The 15,299-nt window shown below is 39.5% G+C and overlaps 1 long non-coding RNA gene across 1 annotated transcript; it reads right to left on the bottom strand.

Annotated features, from left to right (window-relative positions):
- Nucleotides 1-881: 881 nt before the first annotated feature.
- Nucleotides 882-3,935, bottom strand: LOC103703538. The gene is made up of 3 exons (XR_005510553.1): nucleotides 3,913-3,935; nucleotides 3,179-3,298; nucleotides 882-1,609 (listed from the first exon to the last, which is right to left on the bottom strand). It is a non-coding gene; the product is annotated as an uncharacterized LOC103703538 (long non-coding RNA).
- Between the last annotated feature and the right edge of the window lie 11,364 nt (nucleotides 3,936-15,299).

The following is a 15,299-nucleotide window of genomic DNA, read 5'->3' as shown; positions in this document are numbered from 1 at the left end:
ACTCAATCTTGTAGAAGTTATATCTTGATCACCTAGTACTTGTAATGTGGCTTTATTATTTAGAAATCGAGGCATTAATATGTAATCGATGTCAAGAAATTCCCAAAATTTAGTAGAGATGTACAAAGCACAGAACTGTGTAGGCAACAAGTTAGAAAGAGAGTTCAATGCATAAATTCCGTATCAAATTCATGCATATTGACCTGGAAGGTTTATGCATCTGCTGTTAGTCTACCGGAAAGATTACAGAAATTAGATGGTAATGGTTCACTGGAAGCAAAGACCATTGCGGTACTGTAACTATAGATGAATGCTTTGACAGTAGTCTTTGTTAATCTTGATGTGTCTGGATTTTTGGCTATCGATGAAATTCTCTTAAAATGCAAGCAACCAAGCTTGCAACCTGGCATCAGTTGACTAACTTATAAATTCATCGATTTATATCTTTGGAAGCTCCTTGATGTACAGATAGTCTAGTTTACCTATGTTATTTACTTTATATATCTCTCCATGGTAAGCTGCCTTTCTCCATATTTCAAGCTTTATTTACTTGATATAGAGAAGCGTTTTGTACAAATGCGAGTACAACACCGGCCTTTCACAAATATATTTTAATCTTTATGGCAGTTTTTCCCAAAATGTAATATTACTAAAACATCAACTAAGTCCATTTCGGCTTCATTATTTATTTTGTTTTAATCTGTAATTTTCTAAAATTCAGGATTATATATTTATGGCTTTCTCCAACCATGCAACTTCTTTCTTTTCTACTAGGATTTGGATAACATAGACAAAAACAAGGCCATACTTAATTCTAGAAATGCCACCATACAAAAGTTAAAAAAATGTATACCATACTGAATCCAAGAATCTAATAAATGTAAATAAAAAATGATTTTCGCATCCATATTGAGTCAAATCCAAATAGAAAATACATGTATTTGGATTCGTCTCCAATGTATTCAGCAATTATAGCAGGAGAGATTGATGCAGATCAAGTCATCTACAGTTATTGTGAAAACACAAAGGGCCCTGGCAACAGCACAAATGTTAAATTTAAGAAATTCCAGTGATCCAAAAGGATTGATCAATGCTTCTAGTCCATTCGACTTGCTGTGTTCCTTTTCTCTTATCCCTGAGAATCACAAGAATTAGGTAACGCAAACGAGACCATGCTACCAATACAAAATCTAGGGACAGCTATCATTATACAAAATTATAGTTTTGTTCTGTACAGGTTCTGGAACCCAGCCTCAAAATGGCTTTATAAAAAAACTGCCCACAGCTTAAATCAGCCAGAATCACCCTCGGCCGACAGAAACATGATAACTTTCGACCAAATGGAATGGCACTGCTATACCGCTCTTGTACAATATTATCTAACTTCAACATTCAATCAAGAATTAAAGAAGCAAGATCTGAGATTCTGATAACCCCATGGCATCTGCAATTTTAAGACCATGACAGACTTGTATGCTGCCAATTCAGCATAAGTCATGAGAATTTGAGCCCTACTACGGAGTGATTGCCGATTCCACAGCCCTGTTAGCTGCATTCTCTACTTCTTGAACCCTCCATGAAGCCCCCCTCTCCTTAGCTCCAGCTATATCTATGTAAATATGAAAAATTAATCAACACAAGCCCAGAGGTTTTAAGCAGTTTCATAGTACAACTTCCTTCCAAGGAATCACCCAAACTCATTAGAAATGGGATCAACAAAGAACAGGGAAACGTAATATCAGAAGGATCAGATACAAATCTTTCACATTGTAAGAGAGCTGACAACATAATGAAACAAGCACATGCAGTGGCATGGTCGCAACTGCCCATAAAAACTGTTCAACTACCCTGCTCAGAGTTTATTCAAGTGTTTGAAGACTGGTCATGAGGATATTGAGCGGGTGCCAGAGAAAAAAAATGAAATCCAGGTTTTATCTAGAATGTTAACTACAAAGCATGTCTTCTCAGGATACCTAAAATGCCACTATTGGACAATAGAACACAAACATTCAACACCACTTGACCCCCAGAAAAATAGGAGTGCTATTTACATCAGCCATAGGCAAGAACATTTGTTAAACCCTCTTGATCTGGTCAACTGGATGGCCAGGTAAAGGGTCTTTGCATGTGAGATTTCCGGCATGAGTACTTTGGGCTGATTTATTCAGCCTATATTCACAAAAAGGAGATCAGGACTCCAGGCTTTCCTTCATGATTGAGCAAAATTTATATTGTCCCATAAGCGGTTTGTCCCTGGGCTACAAGTTCACAAGCCTGTCGATATCCAAACAAATTCTAAGAAACTGTCTGAAGATATGAAAGCAAAAGCCATGTTATCCCATAAGGGTTGGTCCTGGACTACGAAGTTCACAAATTTCTTAACAAGTTCTAAGAAACTGTTAAAGACTTCGAATATGGATGGGTTGAGTGCCCATGACAATACATGAGAGCATCGGCTATTATTTCAAAATTTACTGTTGTACAGATTGACATGGATCATGTGATGATTTTTCAAAGACGCATATGCACACATTAATTCTTATTTCTTAGAAAAAACTGTGTACACCAAATAATGGAACATTCATACACCTGAGATCGTAAGTTTCTCTTAAAAGCAATCAAGCTGAAGACATTTCTATTTGCAATGGGCTCTATATATTTCTAAGTAAAGAATCAAAAAAATAACCAGAACATTTATTTGAAAAAATCCAGTAAAAGCAGTTCACTGCAGGGGCATGTGGTAGATGAATCAAGCCAGGTAAGCCAGCCGGTTTTAATTACGGCTATGGGACCAACTGAAGAGAATATCACATAATGCCAAAACCCAATACCTAGGAGATCACCATCAATGCCAAGCTGAATTACATCCATAAACCTCTTTTGATAAGCCTTTAGGAACACCCCAGCAAGCAAACCAGCTAAATTTAGACATCAGATCACATATAGCCCCAAATCTTTTTACAAATAGATGCTTCCCGGAATCCCCATATTAGGCTTCTAGGAAACATATCACTTGTAAAAATTTGTTCTTAGAATGATTAGCCAACCATAGTCCCAGCCTTGAACAGATCAATTTTAGCATGTGGACAACACATGACATAGAAAAGCTCAAATGTGGCAAACTTAAATCAGCCCATAAAAGAGGAAACCACCTCATCAAATAAAAACCAAAATGTACCTTCCAACAAGAATTCTGGCTTCCCTCTTCCAGACTGGCAACGTTGTCTCTTAAAAGATCTTTTTTTCCGAAACAATGGATCTGCATAAATTGTGCTCTCCTCGGGGTTGGGACATGATACTGTTACAATACAAGAATGCAATTACGTAAAAACACATAGGTAAGTACCATTCTGCTACATGCAAAAGAAACAAATCTGCGTAGAAATTAAACATCAAGAATGAAAATAAGAACATGCTGTAAGTTATATTCAGTAGTAGTTATCATAACTCATACATCAATGAGGACAAAAAAGACTAAACAAGGGGACCCAGCTATAGTTAGTACGAACAGTCAATATTAGAGAAACAGCAATCTACTGCACAACAACCAGAAGCCAAACATGGATACATTCAGTCTTCTGACAACTGTGACATCTTACTGATGCCATGATTTAAAAAATAGTAAACCATGGTGTATAACATTAATATGAATGTCCAATACTTAATAAAGAGTCACGTCCTCAGTCCACCTAGTAACTGAAAATAAAATATCAATGCATTTAAAGAACTTTATAAGCGCTTCAATCCAAGACTAGCAAGTCTTAAGATGAAGACAATCTAAGCCATGAAAGTCATTTTTAAGTAATGGTACACCACCATTCCCTCGAAAAGAAGAAAAGAACCATCAGGTAAGACTTTAAAAGGTCTTGCACAACACAGTATTATTTTTTCCAAACCGGCATCCACTCTAACCTGAGAGTTCAGTATATCATATACGTGCACCTGTAAAATTGGTAAGACTTAGGATGCATCAGAAAACAATACCTACTAATACACATGATTAGAAGGCTCTGACAAACAATCCAGTAGAAAGTCTCCAAAGCATCTTCTGTAATACGCATATACTGCAACATTACTACACTGTAGAGTAACTGAGACACTTATAAATAGCAAAATTCACATCCTTAACATAAGGAAACAAAATCAGGAATTGAAGGGAAAAAGAGGCTGGGTACATCACCGTATAGATTGTAACTTATGCTACGATTGACACAGTAAATTCAGCATGTAACAGAGGTATGATGCTTGTAAAAATAATTATAACCACATCCACACCCATCATATATCTATCTTCCCTTCATCTCAGCAAAATCAAATAATAATATTATAACTTCAAAAAAAACGTATAACTGCCAGCACACATAATGTGTATCTCATTTTCTTATCTTTTGTATTTTAATCTCTAGATTTTTTATTGTTCTGCACTGCAGCAAAAGCTCATAATATTTCACTCATGATTTTTTTTGTTGTTTGGGGGGAGGGTCCCACTCAAACACTATGAGCCAAATGAAGTCATTTCACCAAATGAAAGCAATAAAAGCAGATATACAGATTTTCACAGAATTATATATTTCAAATAAAAATAAAGGTGCAAATGAAGTTCCAATGATGCATGCTGGATCATTAAGATCCATAAGAAAAGAACAGCATCAGGACAGATAATTAATTTGATGAAGTTGCAGCACAATCATGATGATCATCATAAGTGTACAGGGATTTCTGAATAATATAGATAATAGTATGACACAAGCCCTAAAAATCTCACGATTGCATCAGAGCAAATTAGACTCTTTGCACAACAGGTATTACAATGATAATTAAAATCAAGAATAGCAAAACTACTCTGCACATGCAAGAAGCAAACCAAGCAGTTTTCATAATAAAACAAGGACAAAATATTAACTGCCAAGAGGAACTTTCTGGGATGTTTCTTATTTTTCAATGAAATATTAATGGCAGAGACTTATATGAAAAATAGATAGATTAATTGATTATGTTGATTATCAGAAATTGACGTTTACATAAACATTGAAGTTATAGAGATCATATGGAAAAAAAATCCAAAAGTTTTAACCAAAAAACCAGTCAAAATCAATAAATTGCCTTATAGGTTCAAGTAGATCCTAAGAAAAGTTCTCATTAGTTAAATCAACACATACACCAATATATATTAGCCAAAAAGTTATTACAAAGAAGATCGCAATATTCATCTGGTTTAGGAGGCTAGCCACTTAGAGTATAAGAAGGTCCAGTAAACTGCTGCTGTCACCAATTAAGAACTAATCATGAGAGAATTTCCTTGTTATCCACCTAAGGAGGAGGGCTTACGTATAAAAGAAGTCCTAGTTTAGTTCACCCAGATTACAATCTATAATCACAAACAAAATATTAGGACAAGATTTAGTAAGATCCCACATCAGAGATGAATCGGGAGCCAGAACCTTAGTACGATGAATCTGAATGTAAGAATACAGATAATTTAATATAACTAGCAATCAAGGTTTTTCAAATTGCGATTATCCTAGGCACTTAATCTTTAAAGTCTTATGAGGAACTTAGCCTGGTGAACATTGAGTAAAATAAATCCTTAAATTTTTAAAATTACTTGAAAATGAAAAGTTGTACATATAACATATATTTTAGTCTTCTTTTAATAGTTTTTCTATTAAGTGATTCGAAGTATCAAAGCTTAATACCAACATAACATGTTACAGCATCAATATCAAAAGGATGACACTTATAAACAGAAATAAACTTCTTCTCCCTTGAAATAAATACTTACTATGAAAGAGAATTGGTTAAAAAAAATTAATGGCTTCAATAAATCAATGGACAAGTGGAAGCGAAAAGCTGGAGGGCAGTGGTAGCCTTCTTTTGCATCAAAATTTCAGATATGAACTTGTAGGAAGCTACTGTGTTGTGGATGGTCATCAGTTTGACAACTTTTACAAAATCACTCAAAATTTAGCTCAAGGAACTATTTCAGGCAATCAAAGTCCATCAATGATCTGACAGCATGCGGAAATAGTCTATCAAACGCTTTAGGTAAAGATGTCAATTTACATGGTTGATCACCAGAAGATGAAAAAAAGCCATACCATTGTATGGCCAGAATAACATCAAGTCCTATTAAAATTGACACTGGAAGGGCTTCACTTCCTTAGACTCTGGTTGTCTAATGAATTAGTGACTCATTCTGAGTACTGAAAAAAGAAGCCTATTGTGGTTCATTGAAATGGATCAAATTATTGGACGTTCTCTGGTAAAAAATTAAAACAAAGGCAAATAGCAGTGATATCTGAAGACTTATGGAAAGGGGCAAATAATTAGAAAATAGATATGCTACCACGAAACCATAACATGTAACAAATTTTCCTGGCATCTACACTTAATTATAATAGTTCATATACTAATGAAGAACTAAATCGAGTTCGTTGCCAGAAGATATCCATTTCATGGATTTATTAGTAATACAAACATCCAGAACAATGAAAGAGCGAATGTAGTGTCACAGATGTATAACAACAAATGATAAAATACCAGGAAAGCTAATACAAAACAGGTATAGCCAAGTAATGCTTAAAGAGGGGATGCATACAAATTTGTGAATATCGTTATTTTAATTATCGACTTTCATGTCTAGACGCTCTGGCCCGGTGAGAAGATGTTTGTCAATAAGTTCATATTTTAGGGGTCGATTAGCGTAGATAATGACTTTAGAAAGAAAGAAAAATATCATGGCATACCGTAATTAAATAACTCCAAGGCAGTTACATGGCAAGCATAAACTGGACTTCATAGTCACAGTAGTCAGCTTGCTCAGATCAAATATGTTTCGATTATAATAAACAGGCAATGTCATATCAAGAATTTATGCATGCAAATTTCATTTCTCATGTGTTTTATATTTATAGATTCAGTAATGTTTTCTGGGAGTCCTTGCTCATAAACAGTACTTGATTGACTGCATGGTTCAACAACAAGGACAATGAACTGTCTTCTTTACATATGTATGTAATATTAGCATAGCATACAGGTTATGACTACATTCATCACTGCTGAGAAAATGCTCGTTCCTTTGCTATCTAACGAGTCAAAGCTGCCAAGTCATATCTCTTCAAGGAAGAAACTAAGCAATGCAGTATAAGAAATGGCCATAACGACCAACAAATGACCGTTAGTGCACAAAAACTAAGACAAATAATATAAATTATAATGCATACGGATGTAAATGGTTGATGCTGCAAAGCCTAAAATAAGACTTTGATGACACTATAATTATTCTTTGGACACGAGTCAACTTTAAATAACTTATCTTAGTTGATCAAGATGATTTGCTTTCAATTTCAAATGATGTATAATTTGACATAAGGAGACTTAAAGCTCAAGTGCACATTCTAATAAAATTAGTGCAACTAATCAACTTTAAGAATTGTGTCTCTTTAATATTGCATTTGCTCTTATATCAATAAGTATTTTTTAAAAAATAAAACAAGTCAATATAACAGCATTTCAAACTAATGTAAACAAACAAAAGACAATAAGAGTTGTAAATCCAGCTGGAATCCAAATAACATAAATTCTGTATTGAAGTTTGGAGCACAAAGCATTGTGATATGCAAAGAAGAACTGAAACAACATTATTACCTGAAAGTTAACTCAACGCTGCATGTTTCCGGTTCCTCTTTTGTACCCAAATAATATAAAAGCAACCAACATATCCCTTCAATATCAAAAGATTAATGCCCTCTCTTATATAAATGTCACTGGATTGTTATAAGCATCTTTTCCAAGGCAAATATATTTCTCAAAAGTTCTTCTGAACATACAAAACATTATTCTCTACATCAGAAGAGCAGAATTTAGATTGAGACACTCCTCATCCGAGTCCATGTCATAACTGGGAATACTTGCCACAGCTCGCTAACTTCATCATCCACCATCTATGTAGCCATCAGGCGCACAAAAGCAGCTGGGGCACTGTCCTCACAACCAGAACTTCACGAAAGCTTGGCAAGGTATTGTCCTTACAGGGAATCCTGTGCAACTGTGAGTTGCGTCAGACATTCATATGCAATTCCTAAACACAAGCCAATCCACTTATCACAACTCAAGCTTCCAATACTCCCGGCTCCACATATAGGCATGAGTGAAACGGTTGACAACGCAGGCCTCAAGTCTTGAGCTTTATGCAGGTACCTTGTATGCCCCTTACCTCACTGCTATGCACCACTTATTAGAATGCGATGATTCCAACATAACATCAGCCCTTCTCTCCAGCACTATCAGAAGCAGTAACCAAGAATTTGCATTGCAATGTGCAGAATCTATGTTTTGCTTCATCAGCAAAGCCAACTTAAGTTCTTGATCCGCCGAATGGGACTCTTTATCGATATTTCTGTGCTTCTCACAAGATCCAAAGGAGTAGAGACATCACTATCATCTTACTAATTAAAAAATCACTACACAAGATTCAATTGTTTTCACCTGAAGGCCACAAAGGAGTCCTAAAGGAAAGTGTTTTGGCTTCTGGAAAACTTCCAATGCTTTGCTGACAGAGCTGCAATGAACCAGGCCCGTGCATTCATGCAAAAGTATGGCGACTTCTGGAATGCAGGAGGAGCTTCTCTTTCTCTGCTGTCTCCGTAGCCTTGAATGCACATTCTGCTCTTTCTCCAACTGATTAGGCGCTTCCAAAGCATTATGTGATTCATTTCCTCTTCACAGCAGGAATTACAGAAACTACGACTTCAGTCCTGAAAGACTGTCTCGGAGTATATAGAATATATTCTTCAAATCGCACAGCACTGAAAGTATGTGTGCAAACCCAATGCATATTCGCAAAACAACCCGGTAAATATTGAGAAGAAGCATAGAGACATGCAAGCTCTTAAAGAAGACGGAATGGGGAGAAATTAAGTGAGAAAGAGGTATTCTGTTGGCACATAAATCTTGGCAAAGTCCACAAGCAGATATAGAATGCTGAGAAAACATTCTGAAAGAAAAATAAATAACACTCAAAAGCTAAACAGATAATAGACACGAAGACATAGCTGCGAAATAAGAACGCTACATCTTTAAAGTGCGGAACTGGTAAGAATGGACGCATATTAGAAAAAAGCAGTGGTCAGATCGATAACAGAAAGCTAGCAAATTGCAAAACCTCAACTCTAGCTTCTTCATCCAGCTCACTAAGAGATAAGGAGACGCGAAAACTGAGCGAACTACTACTGCGGAGAATCTATGAGACGGAGCAAAGAGCCACTTAAGCTAGTCCAGATATCATCCTCTAAAATGCCCTTTTTCAGCGAAAACCCTTGCAGACTGTGTGATTCTAAGCAACCCTCTACTTACATCGTTCGCTTGAATCTGCTCTTGCTCCGTCTATTTTCCTGTCTCTCGAAACGATTCAACTAAAGGCTCCACTTTGGCTTTTTCTGCGCTGTTTCCGCAATAAAAACGAATCCATACCTCCGATCCTCTCGATCCTTTCCCTACTCCACAGGCAAAGGGCCGCATATCAACCGTGGTCTCCGCCGCTTCCGGCTGTAACAATCCCAAACTTCTTCCCTGGGGAATCATAGAGCTCCGATCGGCAGAGCCCAGAGACTCACAGATTCCGGGCCGCGGCTCGCGCCACTCATCATCGGCCGAAATCACCCTTCTCTCTTCCCCCTTCCACCAGCAGATCGCGTGTGCGGCGCCGCCGAGCACCCGCAGCCACTCGACCCCTTCGCGTCTCCACCGTCCGCCTTCTTCTCCAGTGCCTGATCCAACACGCGAGTCGCTTCCCGGAGCGGAGAACCCTCGCTACGGTCCCTGTCGTGGCGGCGGCGGTTTGGGCCGCGGCCTTGGGGACGAACACCCTGGTCGACCGCCGCGTCCGACCGACGGCATCGACGCCGGTGGCGCCGGAAGGAGAAGACATAGACCCAATCGCCGCCTCCGCCGGCTCCCCGAGCTTCCGTACGATCTTCGGTTCTCAGATCTCGCATGACGTTCATCGCTAATCAACGTCCTCATCGGCGTCCGACGACCACCATCCCGGATCCATCACCGGCCCCGCCGACGCCCATGGTGCCCATATTCCAACCAACCGATGCGACGCCTTTTATTCTTCCGGCCTTTCGCCCTTCTCGAAATTCCCCCTTCATTTTCTCTTTACCTCGCCTCTCTGTCTCAAATCCTTGGCGTTGCAGCAACGAGGAAGGGAGGGGAGAGAAGAGATATGGAAGAGGGAGAGAGGCGGCGGCACGAACGATCTAGGGTTTTTTTAAAAAAGATGGGGAGAGAGGGGAAGCGGTAACCTTCCAGCGACTGCTGCGGGTCGTCCGTGGGGATCGGACGGAGGAGAAGAGCCGAGCAAGCGGACGAGTCGGCCGGCCCAAAATGCGTGGAGCCTTTCCGCCCGTCGCGGGATTTCAAACGGGCGGAGGGATTTTCAGATTGGGGAACCAGCGGGGAAGCATGCGGTAATTGGCGCTCAGCTTTCCCTTAAAAAAAATTTCATGTTCTACGTGGCAGCGAATAAGAGGTTCACCAGGAAAAATAGTTTCACCAGGCACAAGCGATTGACGGATGGGACGGCGGAGCAGCAGCTGCAGGGGCTGTCTTGGCTCTTGGGTTCGAGATCTTGCGGTCCTTGATTAACATGTCCTGGTCGCGGAGGCAGAGCGCCAGCCGAGGGATGGCGACTGACGAGAAAGGGCGATGGATCCCGTGCGGTGACAAGGACAGCGGTCATCACTGCCGCGTTCCAGACGTCGCCCGGTCGGCCCCATTTAGATTTTCCTGTGGGCCCCGCCAACATTTATATCGCCGATATAATCCACCGGTATCAGGGGCAGATTTTTATATATATATCTACGGCTCACGCAAACCGCCTATGAGCAGCTAGGTGAATTCATGAAAAAAAAAAAAAAAAAAACTACACGGCCACAACAAGATACAAGATAGAAGCATGCCGGATTTGCCAAAAAAAAAAAAAAAAATAAGGCAACTCAATCAGCAACTCTTTTCGACTCACGAAATACTTATGTGGCTGAAAAGCACAACATTTTTAATAATAATCGGAGTCGCCTAACAGCGGATATTTGTCTCTTCCTATCCCATCTTCAATATTAGCTCAATCACTCAGCCCCTGGCATACGTCCGAGTAGGAGTCTCTTCCACGCTGCTATGAGCTCCACCACAAAGCTGAAATCTTGAAGGTACCCACGCCCCGCTTTTGGCTTTGTTCCGATCACGAGATACAGATATAGAACCGGTGAGGGGTATTTTGGTCATTAGGCAGTCACAATTAGGTGGTGCTGCCTCGAGTGTGGCGTATGCTATGACCGTGCTTCAGATGTTCTGAACCGGTTGAATCAATGGGCGGTAGCTGAGCGGTTCTGAGTTTCGATGACTTTGGATTTTGGATGGGCCGCCCCTGTCTACGACCGACTACGTGAAGTAGGTCAGGCCCAATTCCTGTAGAATTATTTAAAGCTACTTTGGGTGCATCAATTGATTAAAATCTAGATTCTTTTGAATTGCTCATTATTAAGTTGTCTATGGTTTGTATTTTAGAAGAAAGTATTGGCGTGATAATTTGTAAGATGATAGAAATAATAATTTATTTACTAAAATCTCGTATTTCACGAAGAAATGGATTTTGCTCCTCCCCTCTGGAGTCTAAAATGAGCAAAAGGGCATTGAAATTAAAATATAGAAATATAAGATCATGTATTTTGTAGTATGTAATCTATGCATCAACAGGATACAAAAATATGATACAAAACCATATTTTCATATTAATTTTCCATCTAGATACATTTTAATATGTGAAGATCATAACAAACAGGTGTTTCATGTCTTATCTAAGATATACTTAATCATGATTCGTTGTAAATACTGTGAATCGATAAATATTGCTTATCTAATAAAATTTGTTTTCTTATAATCCTACACCAAATACACCCCTTCATATTGTGTCATTTTCTCATAAAATGAATTGACACAGTCGTCCCCATCCATTTTCTCTAAAACAAATAAAAAATCATATATAGTTTAATGTTTTCAAGACGCAAGTGGGATGGTTTGGTGCAGCTGTCGCAAGTTGATATAAGACATTTTGAGGTTGGCGTTATATCTACGGGCCCATTTGATAGATTTATCTGTCCTCAACATTGAATGCAACTAAATCCTGTTTTGGCCCGACATTCACACGGCTACGTTACCATTTGGTACGGTTTGTATATCTTTCCTCAAGATTTCATGGAGTTAAACCCCAAATCTTGTTCATGGCCCGACATGCATACAAGCATACAACCCAACTTGAAAACATGAAATTAATGCATGGATAGATTCGTACAGGTCCTAGCAAAATCTTTTGGGCAAACTTACTTGATTTACTGGCAGGTTAAGAGCCTAACAACATTTGATGGGGCCTAAAATTGGTTACTCTAAAGTTTTTAGGTTAGGTAGGAAAAATTCTTCGGGGGTGACCACATTGTGCCTAAATTAATATCCATAGGGACCGTGGACGCATGCAAGGGCTCGCAACGAGGCTATCTATAACCCATCATTTTCGATGTAAATTAGGGGAATATATTCTACTACAAGGATTGCATGTGGTAAGATGATGGATGGCTATGGTTTTTCATCTAATTAGAGACTACTCTTTCCTTTATTTATGTAATTTGTTAAATATTCTTGTAATTTTCAGAGGTGCACTTTTCTTGTTTCTCTCTCCCTTGGGACTACAAACTAAAGTACCGAACTAAATAAGCAATTTTTACAGGCATAGTTATAGCTTGTATTGGAAGAGACTTGGGGAGACTTGAAGCCTCATGAAAGGTGCGGCATGCAAAAAATATCAGTGAAGTATTAGAATAGACAAATAATATCATCGAAATAACTTTATGGTAGATAACTTGCAATATTCTTTTAATTTGGTCTACTTTCTTTGCTTGTTACCAACCTTGCCAGAGTTGCAATGGTGAGAATAATTTTTATCTGGTGGGGGATCAATGGACAAAGTTGCTAGCCTTGAGGCCAAATCTAGCAAACAAAAAGCCTAGATAGCCCACCCTAGCAAAGGCAGGCCTGATTGAACAATGCCTACTTAAAGGGGAAGCCCATGTTTTATCATGTATTCAAGCTGATTTCGGTGCAACATTCTGTAATCATTATTGGGGCTGGAGGCCTGCAGCCCTCATCCAAGTCACCAGTATGGTTGGTTAGCCTTCATCTAATCAAGTATAAACGAAAGGAACATAGCTAGATGGCACATAGCATTCTTGATATACATAAAACAAGTGTTTGTACTACCGAAAAAAATGATGGGCTTGTGATATAATGCTCTATAGGGTTACAAGTAAAGAACCCTGAGCTCATCTTACACTATGAAAACACTAGTTTGTACTGCCAAACTAGGTATCTCTTGAAGTTCTCCGTGCTCTTTTAACGGACAAGAACTTTTAAATATTGATATCCCCTGCAAATGGGTCGGGTTGACCCCATGGCGCATCCTGCTTAGACCTGATTCGACCTGATTTAAAGGACCTATGGGGCCAAGGCGGGTTCTAAAATTGACCCCTTCCTAATTTTGGCTCGGATTTTGGTTTACTAAATTCTGACTCGGACCAATCCAATCCAACCCAACTTGTTTGATTTTTGGAGCAATTTTGGATTTCTTACCCTATGACCCGACCCAAATTCATGAAACCCGTTAGGCCCGTAAACACGACACGTGGGCTGTGACCCATCCGCCGCGACCCATCCTTCCGTGATTTGTGACCTGCTCGCTCTCAATCTCTCATGAATCGCAAATACGAAAGGAAAAACTGAAATCCCCCATTCGTTCCCCATCGCCATCGGCCAACTCTCTCTCTCTCTCTCTCTCTCTCTCTCTCTCTCTCTCTCTCTCTCTCTCTCCCCCCTCAGGGGTTGACCATCACGACCAAACTACTCCCGTTCATCACCATCTCCAACATCCCCTCCTCCCTCTTGCATGAACCCGTCTATGAGCGGAGATGCCACCCCCGACGACGTGATGTGGGGCCTCACCGGCAATGACGACGGCAACGGCAAAGATGAAGACGATGACGAGGAGTATGACCAACGCATGTCCAAGCTTCATAGCGTCTTCACCATCAAGGGCAACACCAAGATGAGGGCTTCTCTAATCGAAGCCAAGAGCTGCCTCCCCATCTTTCGACCCAACGTTCCTGCTTGGCATCCTCGAGCGGCTCAGCATCTTCGAGTCCGTTTCCATTACTCGCGATGTAGGGTAGAGGGGGGAGGAGAGCTTTGGGAGGGGGTTAAGGAGGAGGGACTTGGCATCGGGGAGAAGCCATGGGAGAGGAGGGGGGGAGAGAGGTAGTCCAAGCAGATGGGGGGTGGCGGGATCAAGGAGGAGGGCGATGGGAGGAGGAGAGAGCCAGCATCAGAGGAGGAGTAGGGACCGGACAAACAAAAAAATTGAATGAGATCCGGATCCTACCCAGATCCGAACCGGACTTGCATCGGACCCGATTTTTTATTGAGTTGGATCTAAGTCCAAAATTAGGACTCGAACAAAGAACCGGGTTGGGCCGGGATCACTCATGACCCGATCCGACCTGACCCATTTGCACCTCTGATTCAATCGAAAAAAATGTTAATGTATTTTTTTTGATTTTACAATTTTAAATTGTAAAAGTTCATATTTTCTAGGACATGTTTGGCAGCTATCACGTTCCTCATGGAGCTTCCTCTAAGGTTTTGAATAGATGCCATTATACCCGGTGGAAGTGGTCAAGACTCACAAAAGACAGGCTTAAATGAGAGGTCTTAAATTGATGCCCTCCGATGTCATAGAGTTTCCATTCCGAAGGGAAATTTTGGCTGTAATTAGCATTTGTAATTAGTTGTAACTTTAGTTGTAGCTGATACATGACTGGTTCGTTAGCATTTGTAATTTTAGTTGTAATAGTGTTTCCCTGATTTTGAAGTCTATATTTTGGTGGCAATAGGCCTATATAAAGATATAGTATAACTCTGGGTTGAATGGGTATACTATGACCAATGAACTAGGTTATAATGTTTTTTTTTTCTTTTTAAGGGTGTGAAATAATTTAGAATTAACAAGTTCAGTGATATACTTCAGATCAGTATTATGTTCCCTTTATTATCTCGGTGTGGTTGAGATAATTTCAATATTTTCTTTAATCCATATCTAGCTCATTATGCATACTTTTCCTTTGAAAGCTCTGTTCTATCTCCATATGCATCCTTTACTAGGAATTGGTTGTAACATGTCAGCGAAAAACTCCTTT

The sequence above is a fragment of the Phoenix dactylifera genome, chromosome 2 (genome assembly GCF_009389715.1).
Source record: "Phoenix dactylifera cultivar Barhee BC4 chromosome 2, palm_55x_up_171113_PBpolish2nd_filt_p, whole genome shotgun sequence".
NCBI classification, from domain to species: Eukaryota; Viridiplantae; Streptophyta; class Magnoliopsida; order Arecales; family Arecaceae; genus Phoenix; species Phoenix dactylifera.
Note: the sequence above shows the minus strand (reverse complement) of the source record. Positions and strands in the feature narration are given on the sequence as shown.